The following is a 21,118-nucleotide window of genomic DNA, read 5'->3' as shown; positions in this document are numbered from 1 at the left end:
TAATGTTGAATTTTAAAAAGTATTTTATAGTCAAAACAAAAATCTGCAAGAAATGTAAAGCCACTACATTCTGATGAACAAAGGAACGTTGCAGTCTTAAATCCCTCCAATTTGCAAAATCACAGGATTTGTGACCTTAAAACATCTTTGTACAAAGCCCAAAGCTGTTTTGCAAGTTGGAAAAGTCTTCCACATTCATAAAAGGTTTTGTACAAGCCATTATAAACTACAAATATCGGGATGTGAAAGTAAAATCATAAGTAGTATTTGAAAGTAAAAAATGTATGCAGGCAGTTGTATTATTTAGAAAACAGGTGGGTATTTGGTTATTTCAAGAAAATGAAACTGCTAGGGATGGATGAGACTCAAAGTAATTAGGCTCTAAGACCCACTGAAGGCATCATGGTGCAATTTACAAACAACAATGCCTTGATTTTGGCGGTCTGAAGGTCCTTAGTAAATAAAAAGTAGTTCGTACACTTCCTTCTTTGAACCATATTAACTGGATTACAAGCATTTACAATGCAATAGGTCTCGCAGCATTAAAGTTTGAGTTATTGGCATTGTGTATGACAATGCCAATAGCTATAACATTTGCAAATGTAACACCTATAGCATTTGTAATGCAATATGAGTTGTATTTACATGACACGTGTGAATGGCTGGATGACCCGAGCGCCCCCTCCCCTGGGGAGGCGGTAATCGCTTTATAACACCATGACATAATGTTTCTGGGCTCGGATTCAGCGGCAGCAGGCCATCAGGCTCCGTGTCCGCAGTCTGTGAGAGCGCAAGCTAATGTCAATGATACCCCCGCTCACGGCGCCCGTGCTCTCTCTTTACCCGTGCCTCAGCGCTGAATCTCCGCTCGCTCCCTGTCCCCACCAGCACCCCCACCCCCCTCTCCAACAATACATAGGGAGGGTGGGAATTGGCGGCTGAGGCTCCGACTGAGTCTCAGCACAGCCTGTGTCTAGGCTGCAGTCATGGCTGTTAAATGGCCCCACGTCACCAGTAATGGGGATGACTTTCAGTCTTCCTTATTTCAAGTAACTGTAATGAATATTCCGAGACTCGCGGGCTGATAGCGTGGTATAAGTAGAGTAAAACTACTAGTCCCAGCATGCTTAGTGTCATAGGCTGTAAAAACAGGACTGGCCGAAAGTCGCAGCGATGACATGGATGCTGTTTGACACTTTGTTGGGTAGCGCCTCTACTGCCACAGATACCCCTACTTTACTACACAATCGGATATGTGACCCTTGTCACCGTGTCCATTAATTCAATGTAATGTAAATGGTGCAGCGTTTAAGTGCACGTGTGCTTACTGCACTCCTGAACACCCAGTTCCTCTCGGAAGTTGACCACGAGATGCCGGCAGTAACTGGTTGGTTTAGCCCCAACAATACGTATTATCCACATACGCCAGGCCCTGCATATACAGTCACGTGCTGGCATGGATTCGCGTGTTTGAATTGTATCGTGTGTGAACATGTTTCTAATAAGCATCTTGTGTTCCGCTCCCCTGGGGGTTCCTCACAGAGCGAGGAGGCGCTCACGCTGCATCTCACAGCTGAACAAAGCCAAGGCGACCGCTGTGCCGGCGGCAGCCCCCGTGCCCGGACTCAGCCGGCACTGCCAGTGGTCAGATCCACGCCCGCGCACATATGCTCACAGCGACAAAAAAACGTGCTGTCCCGGAACAGAACGTGCCAACCAGTGGTGGCTGGTGAGATTTTAAAGTGGTCGGGCATAAAGTTTCAGTGTATGATCATAAGCCCAACAATTAAAGGATGGGGGAGGGTCCACCTTGAGAACATTTTGAAAAATGAGTGGGCAAATCGTGCACCTTCAAGCAAATTTTAGAAGCAAGAAGCTACATACAATTTCATGTCTTCCTCTTCCACACATGCATTGAGGTGTCACTCAGTGACGTAAATAAATGAATGTATAATAAATTAGCAATACTTCAACCTAGGACGGAAGGGGGTCCTCATGTCACAAATGTATCAGGACACACACAAACCTACAGAAATAGCAACGTCTCTTATATATAGCGCCCAGAAACGATATGTGTGCTACATAAAAACAAAATGATAATGCTTCTTTTTGAAACCACCGTTCTTTGACGGCAAGTGTATACCGGTACCCCTCGATGCACCCGGCAAGCTTTGAAAACAGTAACAATATAGGGCCTTACTTCAGTGCTTTCCTGTTGCTGCACTTTAGTTACCAACCCTTTGCCTGCGAGGTCTATGCTGTTTGTAAACCTCCCTCCTCCCCGAATGCCCTTTTGTGAAGTCCCTCCGCCCTCCTGCTAGTCTGACACACGTCTGGGCTGACCCTACCCTACCGCTCTTGAGTTGGTTTTTTGCAGTTTTAATTAATAGCGCAAACTCGACCGACACTGCACTGCAGGCGGCATTGTTTCTGCATTAGAATGACAAACAGACGCTTTGGGGATCCCGTTACATCTTGTTCTAATTAATCTGCTAAAGACACCTTGAGGTCGTGTTTTCTGTTAACCAAACTAACTGATCTGCAGCTCCAGCGCCAGATATAATTAAAGATAAGCACACAGACACGTGCTCGTGCTCACATACTAAAAGACTGGACATCCGACATTCAGTAATGACCCACATATTCCACCAGTCTGAAAAATGAAGAATCAAAGGGCTTCTGAAGTTGAAAATTATAGCAGCATCACCACTTCGATTCGAACCGCCGAGAACCACACTGTGCAGCAAACACGCCACAGAACACTCCATGTAAAAAAAAAAAATCAGGCACCGACTGATATAACGCAGCCCAAATCCACAAGCCTATCAGACATATTCACTTTCTTTGGCGTTGTGAAGTAGCTGTTAAACTTATTTCATTTCGCGGTAGTTTCGACTGAGCAGCAGCATGTCACCTTCTGCATTATTTGAACAAGTATTATTTCCCACAAGAACCTCCACACGAGCAAATTCCGACCGCTGCACGTCATTAGTGTGTGACAGAGGGGAGCAGTCGCGGCAGGAATGAGAATGAAGGGGGGGGGGGGGGGGGGCACGCCCGGGGGTGGGGAAGCAGTCACGGCAGGCATGACGGAGGGAGGGGGGTACGCGCGGGGGAGGGGAGACTGATTTAAATTAAAAATAATAAATTAAAAAAACTTACCAGGATATGGCATCGCCTCCGCCGGTCCCAGGTTGCATCCCGGAATCCCACCTCGGCCGCCCCGGAAGTCAGGCACGGTCGCCTGTGACGGGGGCGGGGCCACGTCCAGATCGGAAGAGGAGGCAGGCAGAGTCAATGCGTCTCGCGGCCCGGGGCTCCTGTGAGCGGTGTGGAGCCCCGGGGCCGCGCTAGCAGGAGGTTGGGCGCCGCGTGCTGAGAGAAGAGTCCCCGATATTGGCCAGGTAAGTTTCAAAAGGCTGGGAGGGCTTGGTGCACTTGTGTGTGTGTGTGTGTGTGTGCGTGTATGCTCGTGTGTGTATGTATGTGTGCGACGGTGACGGCGGGGGAGGGGGGCCTCGGTGCACTTGTGTGTGTGTGTGTGTGCGCGCGCGCGCGCGCGTGTGTGTGTGTGTGTGTGTGTGTGTGTGTGTGTGTGTGTGTGTGTCAGGGGGGGTGTCTCTGTATGTATGAATGTGCGTGCGTGCATGGGCGCTTGTGTGTGTGTGTGTGCGCATGCGTGTGTGGTGCTTGAGCTTCCCAGGAGACAGCGCCTGGCCACAGCGCGCGTTCCAGTTTATAATCGGCTCCAAGGCGATGCGCGCTGCCGGGACTGTCTCCTGGGAAGCACAGTCGCTAACAATAGATCTCTAGCGAGACACAGCGCTAACGCGCTGTGTTTTCGCTACGAGACCTAAAAAACAAACCAAAACTAAACCAAAGTTTTACAAAACGTTGTCCTATCATCTGACGTGCATATCGTACATCAGTAACTTACGTGGGTTTGTACACATTTCTGAAAACAAATGTGCTCAGGTTACCAAAAGAATAATTACTTACCCTCAGTAACGATCTTTCTGGTGGATCCTCTATCTACCTGTAGATGTACTCACCTTTTAATATCCCAGGTGCCAGACTGGATCTGGAAAGTTCTGAGACAGCTCTTTCGCACTGAAGGGAGGGGGAGGGGGAGGGGGTAGCTGTGGGTTGGGGCTGGAAACGAAGTCAGGTTGATGTCACTTGAATTATATAGTGCCCACCCCAGCACCCTGACACCAGTTCTTATCCGTTTTTAACTGTCTCTCTCAATGCAGGGATGAAAATAATATCTAGATGAAAATAGGCACAGTGCAACAAACTCATAAGGCTTGGAAATTCCCTTCAGAAAAGTGGAGGAGGGTGGGATTGGTGAGGGGTCTGAAGGTACACATGAGAGTCCACCAGAAACCATGTGAAGGTACTGAACTTTTTCTTCTGGTGGATACTTCTACATGCAGATTCGTCATCTTTGAATAGAATCCCAATCAAAGCTCCCCGTAGGAGGTGGGTCTGAAGAAAACTTACTTAAACTAGAAAATCCAGTAAAACTGAAAGCACAAAGTGACCATTCCTCCTTGTAGGAGAGTAGGGTCTGCAATCCTATGATCACCCAGATTTTTTGCTTTTGTTTCACTGGTTTACGACTTTCTCTGGCTGTGGGCCTGCTAATCAGACCCACAGCCTAGCTGTTCTCTCACTAAATGACAACGTGTACCCTAGGTGCATTTACCAATTGGTACTGGGCCACCTTATCAGACCCTGTAACTCAGGGTATAGGTGTACCCAGGGCCTACCAGGGGCTGCAGCATGTATTATGCCACCCCTGGCTGGCCATCTAAATCTGACACAACTGGCTGCACGACAGCTGGGGCAAGGTGGTGTAAACACCCCTTGCTTCTGATATAGTATACCTATATCTAACCCTAAAATGGACACACAGATTCCTATCAGTCACTCCTATGGCAGGCCTTGACAATCCTGAAGGCAGAGTGCTTGGAATTATGTGAGATTGTGCTCTGGCATGAGCTAAGCCCGTTTGCAGCTTGCGGAACCAAGTCCTAATGAATGTGTCATGATAAGCCAAGCCTAAGCCAAGCCCGTCTGCGCCCGTCCGCACCAGGACCGCACCGGGCGCAGGCCATGCTGCCCACAAACATCCCGTCCTCAGGTATGACTCTAACGCGCTGCTCTCAATGCGCTCCACAATAGCTACCCATACCTGCAAGTGTCACCTCCCCACTGACTGTCTTTGGGGCCCTTTTTCATGCCGCTTTTGCAAATGGTCCTCCATGGGATCTTCTAGCGTAACTTCCTGCCCACTCCCCCCACCCTCACACAAGCCTATTACCTTTAATTGTGGACTCATTAATGCTAGATCCTTAGCTTGTCATGGACAAGATATCCACGACCTCATTCTTTTTCATGACCTCGATGCCCTCTTTATCACTGAATCCTGGCTAAATGATGCGTCCAACCCCGATCTGTCTACCGCTCTCCCTCCTGATTTTACCATTCACAGGCGGGATAGACCCGGTGGCAGGGGAGGAGGGATAGCTATCATCGTTAAGAAATCATTTATAAGCCACACTTTCGATTTGGCCTCTCTCAAAGACTGTGAGGGCATAGGCTTCGTGGTACAAATCAACCCCTCCTCCTCCTTTACAGGAGGACTCGTCTACCGACCCCCTGGGAATGCCACGACTTTTTTGGACTCCCTTGACGAGACTTTGGGATCACTTATGACTCACTACCCCACTTTCACCCTTCTTGGGGATTTTAACCTTCATTTGGAATCCCACACTGATCCTCACACTTCTAATTTCCGACAGTCACTTGACATTTTCGGCCTCTCACAACTGGTCACTTCCCCCACACACCGGGCCGGCCACACGCTAGACGGCATCTGCACTAATTCTGTTGTTCTAACCGTTTCTCCTCCGATCCCACAAATATGGTCTGATCACTGTTTCATTCCTTTCTCCATCAAGGCAAACCCTTTATCGCCACCGAACACTAAGTGCGCCCCCACCCCCTTTTCAACCAATTGGAAGAAAGTGGCTGAGCGCATCAAGTTGAACCCCCAGCCCCTTGCCCCTCCACCTAATATCGTCGGAGACGTATCCCAAGACTCTAAAAACTTCCACTCATGGATTGACAGTGTGGTTTCTGCCTATTCCAATCCAACTAATCAAAAACCAGTTCCCCGCAAAAGTAAGCCCAATGCCCCTTGGTATACCCAGGCCCTCTCCGAATGTCATCTTAAGTGCAGGATCCTAGAAAGAGTGGAGGAAAACGTACGATCCTACTGCTAGATCCTTATATACCCTGCAGAGGAAACAATACCTCTACAATATAAAAAAAGCCAAAAAGGAATTTTTTACCACAGCTATAGAGGAAGCTAATCAAAAACAACACACTATCTTTAATATAGTCAAATCTTTCACCCACCCCAAGGCCCTTGCACTAGAAATCCCCCCATCTCAAACCCTCTGTGACCAAATTGCCGACTTTTTCATTGAGAAAATTAATAACATCCATATGGATTCCCCCCCCCCCCAATAATCCATACACACAATGCCGAGACTACTCCATCCTCCTTGTGTAATTTCACTACAGTCTCTCTGTCACAAACACAGAAGGCCATTATGACCTGCAGATCGGGAGCCCCCACGGACTCCTGTCCTCCGATCATTCTTCACCATCTCATTGAGGCTGTTAACCCCTTTATTAATGCCATTGTCAACGAATCTCTCAATTCAGGCATTGTCCCCGCTGAATGGAAGAAGGCCATTGTCAAGCCTTTAATGAAAAAACAGAACAAATCCCCGACCGACCTATCAAACATGCGCCCAATCTCCCTTCTCCCGGCTCTTGGAAAAATCACTGAGCAGTTAGTCCACGAGGAATTAAAAGTCTTTGTGGAAAGCAATCACATTCTACACCCACAGCAATCAGGTTTCCGCCCGGGCCACTCCACTGAAACCGCCTTGATTGAGCTATCGGATACCATTAAGTTCTTGCAGGATGAGGGAAAACAAGCTGTACTCATCCTGCTCGACTTAACGGCAGCATTCGACACCATCTCCCATGCCATCCTCATCAACAGAATGCGTGAGATCGGCGTGTCGGGTACTGCTTTAATATGGATTACATCATTCCTATCCGATAGATCACAAACTGTTTCCTTAGGTCCTTTTCTCTCCGGCGAGAGACCCACAACATCTGGAGTGCCCCAGGGGTCCATCCTCAGCCCTCTTTTTTTTAATATATATATGGCCCCCCTCCTCTCACTGATTGAATCCCACGGAACCCTTGTAACTTCCTATGCTGACGACACTCAGCTTGTCGTCACCATAGATAAAAAGCACCCCGACGCGGCCCTCAGATTCCAGAATTGCCTCTCCCAAGTCTTTTCTTGGCTTAACCATAATCACCTTAAGTGCAATAGCGCCAAAACTGAAATAATACCTTTGGGCAAAGACATTCTTTTTTCCCCAAAAGATTGGTGGCCCCAAAACTCTGAAGCACCGCCTAGTGCGGTCTCCTCGGCCCGCAATCTCGGTGTCCAATTCGACTCGTCCCTCAGTTTTGACGATCATGTGCGCATTACTGCTGGGTGCTGCTTCAGCCTCATCAGACAACTGAAGAAATTTTTTGACTTCCTCCTATTTCAGCCAGGAAATCAGTCGCGGTGGCCTTGATCCTATCCCGGCTGGATTATTGTAATGGCCTCTTGGCATGAATAAAAAAGTCTTCCCTTAAGAAACTGCAGAGCGTCCTACACGCAGCAGCCAGGCTTGTACTTAAACTTCCAAGAAGGTCCTCGGCCTCTGCAGCCCTCAACACTCTCCACTGGTTGCCCCTCCACAAAAGAATTCTTTTCAAGCTTCTTGTCACGGTCTTCAAAGCCACCAGGAACACTGGCCCTTCCTATCTGACCAAGCGCTTTCCGCGCTATATTCCATCTCGCTGCCTGAGGTCATCAGGAGCCAATTTGGTTTCTGTCCCTCGAATAAAGTTAAAAACGAGAGGGGGTAAAACCTTCTCATTCTTGGCGGCTAGGGCATGGAACGGTCTCCCTCTCGACCTCAGACACGCTCCCACTGAAAGCCTTTTCAGGAAACTCTTGAAGACCTGGATTTTCTCTCAGTCTAATCCATCGGTCCTCGCAGCCATTTGATCTACGCCTCGCTATGCGAGTCTCTCTGTTCTGCTCAGCGCCAAGATGCTCCTCCCGGAGCGATAGTTGCGCTATATAAATTTCAATAAATATCAAATATCAAAATATCAAATAACGCTTACCATATACTCTTAAGTGCATTATAATCCTTGCGGTTAAATGCCAACTCTGGTATCGCTTTATCAAAACATGCCGAGTAAGGTGTCATACGAATTGGAATACTAACCCCTCGCCAATTCTGGCGACGGGGTTAGCATTCCACCCTTCTAGAGGGACACGACATGTATGTAACTGTGAACCCCGGCTAAAGTTAACTCAAGCCTCAGCATCACAAAATGGATGCTGCCACCACAGACACAAGTCTGACCCCCTGCAGCTGGGAGTCCTTCCAGCGAGGGGAGCTTGGACAAGGGGTTTCCTGTCAGGGGCGGTGCTAGCACCATCCCAGACAGGGTTTTGTGTATCCTGGGTAGGCAGGGCTTTACAGGAAGGTGACTGCAAGTGGCACCCCGGTGCTCACTACGCATCTGCCAGCTAGAACCAGTTTCAGGGGCACACCAGCCCCTGAGCTGGGGAAAGTCCGGCATGGGAGAGGGGTGTAACCACCCCCCTTCCTGGTCCCACCCCTAGGGCAGGACCTAGTCGCGTACCCACCCCTTTCTTTAGGATAAAGGCAGGAGCGGGGACCCTTCCAAATTAGATCATCTTTGAATCAAGAAACTACTTTCTACGAAAGGAACTCTCGACTTCTTCTCAAGATTTCTCCCTTGTGACTAAGGAGTAGTCACCCTGCATCCGCAGACACCATCTAAAGAACACTGCGGTTTGCTGCACGTCCTTCCTCCGGAATCCGACCGACCAGCACGACGAGACCCGGCTTCCCTGGCACCTCTGACCTCTACCTACCTCTACAGCTAAGCTGAGAACCATAGGTGCGACGAGACCTCGAGGGACCGGCCATCATCAGAACTGCACAACTTCTATCCAGCACGACCGCCGAGGGATCCTCTGGTGAGTGCTTTGGGGTCTGAGAATCCCCGACCCTGAGCAGCTCCAGCACCGAAGACCAGCCCCCCAGCATCCACGAGATCTGCGTGGGGCCCTTCTGCTTTTTGGCTGCTCACCGCGTTGTCTGGCTACTAGCCCGCTGGCTTGTGGCCTTCCCGACGATGACCGACGACATCACCACTGCTAGTCTGGTTGCTCCAGACTGGCCCTTGCTCCCTTCCAAAAGAGGAGCACCCCGGACCCTCCTGGTCCACTCCAGACGCCATTTTAGGTCCACCGCGTGGGCTTGAATTTGCCAAGACTTGTTGCCCCAATCCTGGGTCCAGCGACGTCGACAGCATCATCCATCGTGGGTCAGCTCGCACCTCCATCCTGGTCGCCGACAACGCCTCCTGGTCCGTGAGACTGCAGAGCCCAGCGTCGCCCACTCACCTGGTCGAGGTGACTCCATCCGGTGCCATCCTGGTGCCCATCTGATCACTGGCTAGTGATTCAGGACTTGGTCCCCTCTGCTTACAGGTGTCTTCCATCTTCGATCCAGGCTTGGATCCATCGAACAATCTTCACTGGTCGCCTGCCAGCAACTCCTTTCAGGCTCTTGGTTCGTCAACGAGGGTTTCCGACGACACTTGAACCCTATGCAGCCGCAGCCCCTGGGCTAGGTAACTTCGGCATTTCGGTGTTTGGTTACTAGGATAGTGGTAATTTTACTAGGTATTGGCGCCACTGAGGGATGTGCACCTGTCCACACTTTAGGTACTTAATTATAATATCTGCACGGTGCTACAAGGAGAAGAGAACCACTTCCCTCTTCTAGTAAGGCGAATGCCACAAAATGCTTAAGACCCCTTAGCACACGTTTAGTACATTATATTTCATTCATATACATGTGTTTCCACCATTTGGTACACGCTCAAAATCAAATTCTCAATCCTTTTGTTCAGGTTTAGTTTGTTGTTTTATTTCAGGAGACGTCACAGCCGACACGTGTTTCGTCGATATGGGGAATGTAACCCCCGACTTTTTCAAGGCTATTCTCCACTGTTTCTGTAGTTATATTTTGAGGTGATAATTCCAACCCTCAGAGGGGTTCTTGTGGGTTTGATGTGGCGGAATTTTCTTCCAAGTATTGACCAAAATGTTGATTCAATATTGGTGGGCTTATCGTAGTGTTCGTTTATGGGAGGTAATACGTCCCTTCTGCTCCGTATACGTTGCAGTACTTCGGCATTTCGGTGCCCCAGCATAGCCTCACTATCCAAGGGTCCAGATCCACTTTCGTTTTCAGCCTACCTTATCGGGTTCGCCCGAGAACACTAACTTTGCTTTTACTAGCCTCCATAGACTTTGTCCCGCATCCCGCGTGAGAGTGCACACTCTGCACCAGAGTCCCCTAGGCCTCCTACTAGTAATCTGAAGGTTCAGTAACGTAGTCCTAGCGATTCCAAAGCCTATTAGTCCAGTACTTACCTGCTAGTAATTTCGCATTCCACTTCCATAGTATATGGTTTTTCGTGCCCCTCGAGCATTTGTGTAAATTGTGCAACTTGAAGTATTTTCGTAAGAGTTTTGTTGTGTGCTTAGTACCCTGTCCTCATAAAGAGTACAGGGCTGTTGTGATCTAAATAAATACACTGTTTATTTTCATAACACTTGTGTGGTGTCCTTTCACTTGGTGTTCAAGGGGTATATGTGATGGTATAACAGCTGGCTTAACACGCCCTCTAGAGTTTAGCCCGAAGACTGCTCTTGTCCATGCTACTAGGATAGCTGGTCTATCGGTTGACTTACAACCAATCATCAATAAGGGTTGTTTGGACTGATACATAGTGATCACTAGAATAGTGAGCACTGCATATCAGGACAACTTCTCACATTGGTGGCAGCGGTGGGATTTGAGCTTGCTGTTGTTTTACCACACGTATCCTAAGAATATCTTTGTGAAAGATCACATAAGTATAAGGTACATATAACTTAGCTTAGAATACTCTGAGTTCTACTGAACCAGCTGTTGTAGTTCAACAAGGCTTAGCACACCTTGACTACAACTCTTAGCAAGGGATCAGTAGGCAAACAAATAGTGTAGGTAGGTGCATCACTTACACCACACTAGAAGCATGTCTAACCACGGAGAGTCTTCAGAGACCCCTCTTGTCGTTGTGGACCCTCCCCTGGTCACTACCAGATATGCTGCTCTTAGCTTCCAGGAGATGAGACAAATCTGTACATCCAGGAAGCTAAAACAGGGTTCTAACCCTACCATTCCCTTTCTGATTGGTCTCTTAGAGACTGATGATGCCAGGAGGTCTGCTAACACAGATCCTTCTCATCCAGATGGGAATATGCCCCCCCTAGAGGTGACCCTGACCGTCACCTCCAGGCAGCAGATGATGCTGAGGAGGAGGAGGAAGATGAGTTATCAGGGGATGAGGCAGATAAAGGTCAGGTAGAAGTCAGTAGACTCACTAGGACCAACTTAAGTAGCCATGAGAATGGATTTGGGGGACCCTCAGGGCCACTCTCAGGCAGACTTAACATTGGGAATGGACGAGATAGATCTCTATCCAGAGGCTCTAACAGATCCATTCGAACCAATGGCTCTCAGACCTCTTCTCATAGAGGGATGTCATCCCCTAAGAGAAGGGAGCATGAAGCTAAGATGAGGGAAGCCAATCTGAGGATTGAAAGGGAAGAACTTGCCCTGGCCAAAGAGAGGCTTGCCTTTGCTAGAGAGCAAAAGTTAAGTGGCTTAGATCTCACTGGTGGCAGCATTCTCCCAAGAGAAAAAGACAGGAGTTTAGACACTAGACACCTGAGTAAGATAGTGCCCCCCTTTAAACAAGGGGATGATATCCACAAATGGATAACTGCTTTGGAGAGGGCCTGCACTGTCCAGTGCGTCCCCCAGAGTCAGTGGGCAGCTGTCTTGTGGCTCTCCTTTGAAGGTAAAGGTAGAGATAAGCTCCTCACTACTAGAGCTGAGGATGCTAACAATTACCAAGTCCTGAAAAGTACACTGATAGATGGGTTTGGCCTAACCACTGAGCAGTACAGGTTGCTGTTCAGGGATACCCAGAAAACTCAGTCTCAGGATTGGTCTGACTTTGTAGATTGTGCCACTAAGGCTTTGGAGGGCTGGTTGCTGGGCAGTAAGGTTACTGATTATACAGGATTGTACAATCTGATCATGAGGGAACAGATTTTAAACAATTGTCAGAACCAGTTGTTGCATCAGCACCTTGTTGACTCAGATCTGACCTCTCCCCAAGAATTGGGAAAGAAGGCAGACAGATGGGTCAGAACAAGGGTTAAGCAGAACCAGGGCCAGAACCAGGGTGGTCAGAAGAAAGCAGACAAGAAGGGTAAAGATACCAAAGGTGAACAAAATGACCAGAAGTCTTCGACAGGTCCCCAACAACCCAAAGAGGGTGGAGGTCAGGCTTCCCAGAAGAAGAAGAATCAAGAAGGCCAGTCTAAAAGCTGGTGCCAATACTGTAAAAGTAAAACTCACTGGTTTATTGAGTGCACAAAGAAAGGAGGGCAAACTCCTGCCACTGCAGCCCCTAAGGCAACTGCACCCCCTAGTACAGCCAGCAGTGGTAGTGCACCTCCCAAGGGATTAGTTGGGTTAACCTTGGGTTCTGAGGGGTATGACAACTTAGTTGGCACACTCACTCAGGCTGTCCTTGTCTGTACAGGGGATGTGGATATATCCCCTGATGTCAGTCCCAATACTTTGGGCAAATACAGGCAGACACCTTTGATAAATGGCAAAATGGCACAGGCCTATAGGGACACTTGTGCCAGTGTCACCATGGTGACACCTAACTTTGTGGACCCTGGACAGATCATGCCAGGTACAGATTTCCTGGTGACCAATGCCAGCAACGTCACTACCAGTCATAGTATGGCGATTGTTGCTTTCTCCTGGGGAGGGGTAAATGGCCAAAAGAAGGTTGTAGTTAGTTCAGACCTCCCAGTGGATTGTTTGTTGGGCAATGATTTGGAGTCATCACAATGGTCAGAAGTGGAGCAGAGGACTCACATGGAGATGTTAGGCTTGCCAGCACATGTGCTTGCTGTGACTAGGTCACAGGCCAGAAGATGCCCCACTGAACAGGTGCTGGATCCTGGAACAATGGACCAGACACCTTCCAAGAAGAAGAGCAGGAGGGTTAAGGCATTGCCTTCCCCCTTGCCCCAGGTTGAGGATCAAGTCTCAGAGGAGGCTGACCTCAAAGAGCTGAGGGAAACTGAGCCTAAAGAACTTGAACCTGATCAGGTTGAGTTTCTGGGTTCAGGGGGACCCTCCAGAGAAGTCCTGGGGAAGGAACAGTTCCTGCCCTTCTCTTGAACCCCTCAGACAGCAAGCTGCTGCTGAGGCTGCAGGGGACGCCACAGGTGCCCACAAGGTATACTGGGAAGATGGACTCCTATACTCTGAGTCAAGGGACCCCAAGCCTGGTGCAACCAGGAGGCTGGTCATCCCCTTGTCTCTGAGAGGTTTCCTTCTCACCTTGGCCCATGAGATCCCTCTTGCAGGTCACTTAGGCCAGAACAAGACTTGGGACAGAATTGTCTCACACTTTCACTGGCCTCACATGAATGAGGATACCAAGGAGTTTCGTCGCTCCTGTGTCACTTGCCAAGCCAGTGGTAAGTCAGGTGGCACAACAAAGGCCCCCCTTATACCAATGCCTGTGGTGGGGGTACCCTTTGAAAGAGTGGGGATTGACATTGTGGACCAATGGAACCCCAGACAGCATCAGTGCACAAGTTTATACTGGTGGTGGTGGACCATGCCACCAGGTATCCTGAAGCTATTCCCCTTAGGACCACTACAGCACCTGTTGTGGCAAGAGCCCTAGTTGGCGTATTCTCCAGAGTGGGCTTCCCTAAGGAGGTTGTCTCTGACAGAGGTGCAAACTTCATGTCAAGCTACTTAACTGCTATGTGGAAGGACTGTGGTGTCAACTACAAGTTCACTACACCCTATCATCCACAATGCAATGGGCGTGTTGAAAGGTTCAACAGGACCCTAAAAGGGATGATTCATGGACTACCTGAAAAGCTCAGGCGTAGATGGGATGTCCTGATACCCTGCCTTTTATTTGCTTATAGAGAAGTCCCACAGAAGGGGGTTAGCTATAGCCCTTTCGAACTTTTGTATGGACATCCTGTAAGAGGACCACTGTGTTTGGTGAAGGAAGGATGGGAGAGACCTCTCGGAAAGCCTGCAACCAACATAGTGGACTATGTACTTGGTCTCCGCTCCAGGATGGCTGAGTACATGGAAAAGGCTTCCAAAAACCTTGAGGCTAGCCAAGAACTCCAAAAAGCTTGGCATGACCAAAAGGCTGTCCTGACTGTGTACAAGCCTGGACAGAAGGTGTGGGTGTTGGAGCCAGTGGCCCCAGCAGCACTCAAAGACAAATGGTCTGGGCCCCACACAATCCTTGAGCAAAAGGGAGAGGTCAGCTACCTGGTAGACCTTGGAACTCCCAGGAGCCCCCACAGGGTGCTTCATGTGAACAGGCTCAAAGCATATGTTGACAGGAAGGACATGAGTTTGCTCATGGCCACAGATGAGGGACAGGAGGAAGAGAGTGACCCTCTCCCAGACCTGCTCACTCAGAATCCTGATGATGGGTCAGTAGATGGTGTTGTCTTTTGTGGCAGCCTCTCTGAACATCAACAGAAGGATTGTAAACAGGTTCTTCAATCCTTCAGACATATGTTCTCTCTGACACCCAGTCAAACCAATTGGTGCAGCCATGAGGTTGACACTGGTGACAGCCTGCCAGTCAAGAGTAAAATCTACAGGCAGCCTGATCATGTTAGAGACTGCATCAAGACAGAGGTGCAGAAAATGTTGGAGCTGGGAGTCATTGAGCCCTCAGATAGCCCTTGGGCTAGTCCAGTAGTTCTAGTGCCAAAGCCTCACACCCAGGGTGGTAAGAAAGAGATGAGGTTTTGCGTAGACTACAGAGGCCTCAATGCAGTCACTAAGACTGATGCCCACCCAATACCAAGGGAGATGAGCTTATAGATAGATTGGCTTCTGCCAACTACCTAAGTACATTTGACCTGACAGCTGGGTATTGGCAAATCAGGTTAGCTGAGGATGCCAAACCCAAGACAGCATTTTCAACCCCTAGTGGGCATTATCAATTTGTGGTGATGCCCTTTGGTCTGAAAAATGCACCTGCCACCTTCCAAAGGCTGTTGAATCAAGTTCTCACTGGGCTGGATGACTTTTGTGCATCATATCTTGATGATATAGCTGTCTTTAGCTCCACCTGGGAGGATCACCTGGTCCACCTGAGGAAAGTGTTAGAGGCTCTGCAGAAGGCAGGCCTCACTATCAAGGCCACAAAGTGCCAGATAGGGCAGACACAGGTTGTATACCTGGGCCACCTTGTAGGTGGAGGCCAGGTTCAGCCACTGGAGAGCAAGATACAATCCATCAGGGATTGAGCTCCTCCAACCACCCAGACTCAGGTTCGAGCTTTCTTGGGCCTGACTGGTTATTACAGAAAGTTTGTCAGGAATTATGGATCAATTGTGACTCCACTTAATGAACTGACAAGTAAAAAGATGCCAAAGAAAGTTCAGTGGACAGCAAGCTGTCAAAAAGCATTCGATGACCTAAAGCAGGCCATGTGCACAGCACCTATCCTAAAGAGTCCAGACTACTCCAAGCCATTCATTGTCCAAACAGATGCTTCTGAGTTGGGTGTGGGAGCTGTTCTATTATAACTGAATTTTGATGGTAATGACCAGCCCATTGCTTTTATAAGCAGAAGGCTGACCCCCAGAGAGAAAATTTGGTCAGCTACTGAGAGGGAGGCCTTTGCTGTGGTTTGGGCCCTGAAGAAACTGAGGCCATACTTGTTTGGCACTCATTTCAAGATTCAGACCGACCATAAGCCCCTCTTGTGGCTAAATCAGATGAAGGGTGAAAACCCCAAACTGCTTAGGTGGTCCATTTCCCTACAGGGGATGGATTTTACAGTGGAGCATAGACCTGGCACTGATCGTGGCAATGCAGATGGGCTCTCCAGGTATTTCCACTTAGAGCAAGAAGACTCACCTGGTCAAGGTTAGTTTATTGTCCCAAAGTTTGGGGGGGGGGGTCATGTAGGAGAGTAGGGTCTGCAAACCTATGATCACCCAGATTTTTTGCTTTTGTTTCACTGGTTTACGACTTTCTCTGGCTGTGGGCCTGCTAATCAGACCCACAGCCTAGCTGTTCTCTCACTAAATGACAACGTGTACCCTAGGTGCATTTACCAATTGGTACTGGGCCACCTTATCAGACCCTGTAACTCAGGGCATAGGTGTACCCAGGGCCTACCAGGGGCTGCAGCATGTATTATGCCACCCCTGGCTGGCCATCTAAATCTGACACAACTGGCTGCACGACAGCTGGGGCAAGGTGGTGTAAACACCCCTTGCTTCTGATATAGTATACCTATATCTAACCCTAAAATGGACACACAGATTCCTATCAGTCACTCCTATGGCAGGCCTTGACAATCCTGAAGGCAGAGTGCTTGGAATCGTGTGAGATGGTGCTCTGGCATGAGCTGAGCCCCTTTGCAGCTTGCGGAACCAAGTCCTAATAGCTGTTCCATGATAACGCATACCATATACTCTTAAGTGCATTATAATCCTCGCGGTTAAATGCCAACTCTGGTATCGCTTTATCAAAACATGTCGAGTAAGGTGTCATACGAATTGGAATACTAACCCCTCGCCAATTCTGGCGACGGGGTTAGCATTCCACCCTTCTAGAGGGACACGACATGTATGTAACTGTGAACCCCGGTTAAAGTTAACTCAAGCCTCAGCATCACAAAATGGATGCTGCCACCACAGACACAAGTGTGACCCCCTGCAGCTGGGAGTCCTTCCAGCGAGGGGAGCTTGGACAAAGGGTTTCCTGTCAGGGGCGGTGCTAGCACCATCCCAGACAGGGTTTTGTGTATCCTGGGTAGGCAGGGCTTTACAGGAAGGTGACTGCAAGTGGCACCCCGGTGCTCACTATGCATCTGCCGGCTAGAACCAGTTCCAGGGGCACACCAGCCCCTGAGCTGGGGAAAGTCCGGCATGGGAGAGGGGTGTAACCACCCCCCTTCCTGGTCCCACCCCTAGGGCAGGACCTAGTCGCGTACCCACCCCTTTCTTTAGGATAAAGGCAGGAGCGGGGACCCGTCCAAATTAGATCATCTTCCCTGGCACCTCTGACCTCTACCTACCTCTACAGCTAAGCTGAGAACCGTAGGTGCGACGAGACCTTGAGGGCCTACCAGGGGCTGCAGCATGTATTATGCCACCCCTGGCTGGCCATCCAAATCTGACACAACTGGCTGATCAATCAGCTATGGCAAGGTGGTGTAATCACCCTTTGCTGTAGATATAGTATACCTATATCTAACCCCAAAATGGACACATATACTCCTATAAGTCACTCCTATGGCAAACCTTATCAATCCTGAAGGCAGAGTGCTTGGAATTATGTGAGATGGTGCTCTAGCATGAGCTGAGCCTGTCTGCAGCTTTCGGAACCATGTCCTTATAGCTGTTCCATGATAATGCTATACCATATACTCTTAAGTGCATTATAATCCTCACAGTTATTGCTAACTTTGGCATAGCATTATCAAAACAGGTCGTGTAAGGTGTCATACGCTTTGGAATACTACCCCCTCGCCAGTTCTGGCGACGGGGGTAGCATTCCACCCTTCTAGAGGGATAAGACATGTATGTAACTGTGACCCCGGTTAAAGTTAACCCGAGCCTCAGCATCACAAAATGGATGCTGCTGCCACAGACACAAGTCTGACCTCCTGCTGCTGGGAGTCCTTCCAGAGTGGGAGGCCTGGTCAAAGGGTTTCTTGCCTGGGGAGGTGCCAGCACCACCCCAGACAGGACTTTGTGTATCCAGATAGGTAAGGCTGAAAGGAATGAGACATGCCTGGGGCACACAAGGTGTCCCTGTGCATACCCCGGTTCAAACCAGTTGCTGGGGCACTCCAGCCCCAGCTCTGGCGCGAAACCGGAGAAAGGATAGGGGGTGTAACCACCCCCCTTCCTGGTCCCACCCATGGGAGGGACCTAGTCACTAGTACAGCCCCCTTTAGCAGAATAAAGGTAGGAGCTGGTCCCATTCCAAATTAGATTATCCTGAACAACTCTACAAAGAAGAAACTCTGGACTTCGACGTTCTGCACCACAGAAGACTGAAGAAATCTCCCTTGTGGCCAAGGAGTGACCACTCTGCAGGCACCATCAAGCGTCCTAGCGGTTCACTTTGTTGTCCTTCCTGGTGGAACCAGACTTCAGAGCCCGACGAGACCTGGACTTCCAGACCTCTCCGACCTCAACTCACATTTGCAGCACAGCTGAGATCCGTAGGTGCGACGAGACACGTGGGACCAGCCATCTTGAAGAAACTGCACTTTGCTTCCAGCACGACCTCTGAGGCACCCTCGAGTGAGTGCTTTGGGGATTGAGAAGCCCCAGCCCTGAGCAGCTCCTGCACCGAAGACCAGCCCTCCAGCATCCACAAGATCTGCGTGGGGCCCTTCTGCTTGATTGCTACTCGATGCGTTGTCTGGCCACTTGCCGGCTGCCTTCTGGCCTCCTAGACGAGGAACCTTGAAATCTACACCACTGGTCTGGTTGCTCCAGACTGGCCCATGCTTCCTTCTAAAAAGAGAAGTTCCCCGGACCCTCCTGGTCTGCACCAGACGCCATCTTATCTGGCCGCGTGGGTTGCCTTTGTTAAGGCCTGTTGACTCCGATCCTGGAACAGACACCGCCGACAGCGAGAGCCTGCGTGGGACAGCTCGTGCCTCCATCCTGGTCGTCGAAGACACCGCCTGGTTCATGTGGCTGCAGAGTCAACATCATCTGGTTCCTTCCTGGTTCCACTCCGGTCACTGGTGCGAAACCGGACAAAGGATAGGGGGTGTAACCACCCCCTTCTTGGTCCCACCCAGGGGAGGGACCTAGTCACTAGTACAGCTCCTTTTAGCAGAATAAAGGTAGGATTCAGAGAACCTGCCAGGTGTTGAACCACCAGGGTCACGCCCTGATGTTCCAGCCCCTGCCAGAGCCTCCTGGGAGAGGGTCCACGACCCCACCCGCCCTGTTTGTTGCAGTACCACATGGCGGTGGTGTTGTCCGTAAACACCTGCACTACACTCCCCCGAACAGAGGGGAGGAATGCCTTCAGTGCTAGACGAATCGCCCGCAGCTCCAAAAGGTTGATATGGAGCCGGGACTCCGCCTGAGACCAGAGGCCTCTGATCTCCGCCTCTCCCATGTGGCCTCTCCAGCCCTGGAGGGACACGTCTGTCACAACTACGTGCTCCGGTTGGGGAAGGGAGAGGTATCTGCCGCTGACCCAATCGCGGTCCGTGAGCCACCACTGCAGCTGTTTCGCAGTGTCCTCCGAGATCAGGACATGGTCGGACAGGTTGCCCTGATGCTGGGCCCACTAAAACTTCAGGTCCCACTGCAGAGCATGCATCCGCCATCAGCCCCAGAAGCCACAGCGTCAACCTGACCGAGACTCTGGATAAAGGCTGAAAGATTGGAATCAGAGCCTGAATATCCCGAACCCGCTGTTCGGGAGGATAAACCCGAAAATGCGCCGAGTCTAGAACCTCTCCGATGAAGAGGAGCTTCTGGGAGGGGCACAGGTGTGACTTTGGCACGTTGATGGAGAACCCCAGCTGGTGCAGGAGGTCTGTCGTAGTCTGGAGGGGGCGGTGAATGTCCGGGGCGAGCCCGCCTTCAACAACCAGTCGTCGAGGTAGGGGAAGACTGAAACCCCTAACCTGCGCAGATGAGCTGCGACCACCGCCATCACCTTCGTGAACACCCGTGGGGCGCTGGTAAGGCCGAAGGGGAGCACGGTAAACTGAAAGTGCTCGTGGCCTACCGTGAACCGCAGGTAGCGCCGGTGGGCCGGCAGGACGGGGATGTGGAAATAAGTGTAGGAGAGTAGGGTCTGCAATCCTATGATCACCCCAGATTTTTGCTTTTTGCTTCACTGGTTTACGACTTTCCCTGGCTGTGGGCCTGCTAATCAGACCCACAGCCTAGCTGCTCTCTCTCTAAATTGACACACATGTACCTTAGGTGCATTTACCAATTGGTACTGGGCCACCTTATCAGTCCCTGTACAGTATACCTTAGGTATCCAGGGCATAGGTGTACCCAGGGCCTACCAGGGGCTGCAGCATGTATTATGCCACCCCTGGCTGGCCATCTAAATCTGACACAACTGGCTGCACGACAGCTGGGGCAAGGTGGTGTAAACACCCTTTTGCTTTAGATATAGTATCCCTATATCTAACCCTAAAATGGACACATGTATTCCCTATCAGTCACTCCTATGGCAGGCCTTATCAATCCTGAAGGCAGAGTGCTTGGAATTATGTGAGATGGTGCTCTGGCATGAGCTGAGCCCGTTTGCAGCTTGCGGAACCAAGTCCTAATGAATGTTCCATGATAACACTTACCATATACTCTTAAGTGCATTATAATCCTCGCGGTTATTTGCCAACTTTGGTATCGCTTTATCAAAACATGTCGAGTAAGGTGTCATACGAATTGGAATACTAACCCCTCGCCAATTCTGGCGACGGGGTTAGCATTCCACCCTTCTAGAGGGACACGACATGTATGTAAATGTGAACCCCGGTTAAAGTTAACTCGAGCCTTAGCATCACAAAATGGATGCTGCCACCACAGACACAAGTCTGACCTCCTGCTGCTGGGAGTCCTTCCAGCGAGGAGAGCTTGGACAAAGGGTTTCCTGTCAGGGGCGGTGCTAGCACCATCCCTGTGAGAAGTTGGCCTGATATGCAGTGCTCACTATTCTAGTGATCACTATGTATCAGTCCAAACAACCCTTATTGATGATTGGTTGTAAGC

General features: G+C 49.9%; 1 protein-coding gene across 4 annotated transcripts in view; it reads right to left on the bottom strand.

Moving 5' to 3' along the window:
• DNAJC13 (DnaJ heat shock protein family (Hsp40) member C13) overlaps positions 1 to 21,118 on the bottom strand; it is a 1,694,551-nt gene that overhangs the window by 357,694 nt on the left and 1,315,739 nt on the right. The window lies entirely within an intron of this gene.

Source organism: Lissotriton vulgaris, chromosome 10, assembly GCF_964263255.1.
Source record: "Lissotriton vulgaris chromosome 10, aLisVul1.2, whole genome shotgun sequence".
NCBI classification, from domain to species: domain Eukaryota; kingdom Metazoa; phylum Chordata; class Amphibia; order Caudata; family Salamandridae; genus Lissotriton; species Lissotriton vulgaris.
This window is presented reverse-complemented; position numbering and strand designations above follow the sequence as displayed.